The following is a 2,493-nucleotide window of genomic DNA, read 5'->3' as shown; positions in this document are numbered from 1 at the left end:
GAGGTTATGGAGAAAGTGGAATCCTTATTCACTGTTGGTGGAAGTGTAAAATGGTGCAACCACTGTGCAAGGCAGTGTGGCACTTTCTCAAAAAAGTTGCAAATAGATTACATATGATGCAGTATTTGCTTTCAGATTACTCTTGATGCACGTTTCCCTATGGATTATTTGTAACACACTTTCCCCTACAGATTCCCACAGTGTAGTTTTCCCTGATGATTACCCAGGGTGTCTCTTTCCCGACAGATTACCCATGATGCATCTTCCCTTTTCTCAATCATGGAAAATCCTTTAATAGCTGCACCTCGGAAGGCAGCTGGCTGCAAAAGAAGTGGTGTTCGGTGACATCCAGTTACGATGAGAAGCTACAGTGGAAATACAGTGAAGAAAATGAATACGGGGGGAATTCTTTCAGCAAGCCCTGCATTTTCCCCTCCATCCACAGAAACAAGAGCATCACTCAATGCATTTGACAATGGCAGCTACTTCTGGTGCCCGACCACAGAGAACATGGACGAGGATGGAGAATGGAGCATATGTGCAGATACCAGAATTTCTTCAGTGGCTTTTGGCCACCCCTGTCACTTCCCGTTCGCTTATAAAAACAATAATTATTACAACTGCACTACCAAAGGCTCAAAGAACAACCTTCCTTGGTGTGCAACCTCTTACAACTATGACCAGGACCACACCTGGGTGTATTGTTAGTGGAAAGGGGAAGGAAGCCACCTTCAGAAGAAGACTTCCATGTAGGAGCTGGAACCAACTTCATCTTCTCCATTGCATCTCTCAAGCTTAGAAAATCAGAAATTCCTTCTCCACCATCTTGGGTCTTGGTGGTGGTGTTTTTTCTAGCTGTCTTGTTGAATCACTTGGTCTTATGTCAAGAACAGATGGGAATTGTGGTGTAGCACCCCCTCCCCAATAAAGAGTCCGACTCTGAAAAAAAAGGTTGCAAATAGAGATACCATTTGACCCAGCAATTCCACTACTGGGAATACACCCCAAAGAGACCATAACTGCCATCCAAGCAGATATATGCACACCCATGTTTATCGCAGCTTTGTTCACAATAGCAAGGAGTTGGAAACAACTTAAATGCCCAGAAACAAACAAATGGATAGAGAAACTGTGGTATATTCACATAATGGAATATTAAGCTGCATTGAAAAACAAGGAATTCATGAAATATTATTCAAAATGGTGACTCTGGAAGACATTATGCTGAGTGAAGTGTCTCAGTCACAAAAGGACAAATACTGAATAGTGCCACTGTTGTAAAACAGAACTGACATCAGGGTTGGGGGGGAGACTGAGAAAGATGGGGTAAATAATGTATACTGCAGTGAAACAGATGAGGGGGAAAACTGCTTAAAAGGGATATGTGATTAGGTATTATTGTCATGACAGGAGTCCAGAATGAAGGCTGCATAGTGGAGTGGACCTGGGGGAGGGATTGTAAAACAATGAAAGAATTTTTCCTTTACTTTTCAAAGAGAAGAGTGTACTGGGGCGGGGGGAGGGGTGGGCAGGGAGAAAAGTGCAACAATGAATGAATAGAAATTCAAAGTCTCTGTAAATCTTCATTAAAATTAATAATAAAAAGGAAAAAATAAAATAACACTTTGTAAAAAAATACTAAAGCTGAGAGCAGATATCAATGAAATGGACAACAGATAACACAAAAATAAATGGCTCTAAAATGTGAATCTTTGACTAGTAACAAAATTGATAAATATCCATGAAAACTATTAAGGGGAGAAAACAAAATTCTACTGTCAGTAATGAGGAAAGGGACATAAATAGAGTCTAAAACTATTAAAAAACGTATTAACCAACTTCACCCCCATAAAGTAAAAAAACTTTCGGGCATGTTGCAAGAAGGGACTGGTACTTGGAGAGGAACATTAGGCTTGGGAAGGTGGAAAGACAGAGAAGGAGAGGGAGCCTATTGATGACATGGATTGATATAGTAACCGGGGTAAAAAGGGTAGATGTGTCAGAGACAGTAAATTTAGCTCAGGATAGAGCAGGTTTCAGGGCTGTTATGCATAGGGTCGCTGTGTGTCACAAGTGACTTAACAGCACATAACAACAACAGAAGACACTGACAAATCTTAACAATGCTCAATCTAGAAGAAATGCCTAACCGGCATAGTCCTGATTACATTTAAATTTGTTAATAATCTTCCTTCAAAGAAAACTCCAGGTTCAGAAGTTCTGGAGTTTTCTAAAACATAACACCACTTCTCTACAGTTTGCCAAGAGGAGCAAACAGGTTCTTTTTTTTTTATTATTATTATTAAATTTTATTAGTTTCAATGAACATTCACAGGGATTCTGGGCTTTCACTCCTTCATTGCCACATGCAAACAGGTTCTTATTAAGAAGAGCATTTAAAAAAAAAAAGATACCAATACCTTGTAACTCAAACAAGATGAAGAAATCACAATAAAACAATCTATAGACAATAGCCAACCACAAATTGAGATA

The 2,493-nt window shown here is 39.5% G+C and overlaps 1 pseudogene; it reads left to right on the top strand.

Annotated features, from left to right (window-relative positions):
- Window positions 1–215: 215 nt before the first annotated feature.
- Window positions 216–708, top strand: LOC102861844 (annotated as a pseudogene).
- The last annotated feature ends 1,785 nt before the right edge of the window (window positions 709–2,493 follow it).

Source organism: Elephantulus edwardii, unplaced genomic scaffold (genome assembly GCF_000299155.1).
Source record: "Elephantulus edwardii isolate Elephantulus edwardi_28Jun2011 unplaced genomic scaffold, EleEdw1.0 scaffold00277, whole genome shotgun sequence".
Classification (NCBI taxonomy): Eukaryota; Metazoa; Chordata; class Mammalia; order Macroscelidea; family Macroscelididae; genus Elephantulus; species Elephantulus edwardii.
The sequence above is the reverse complement of the archived record's forward strand: the minus strand, read 5'-3'. Positions and strand labels throughout refer to the sequence as shown.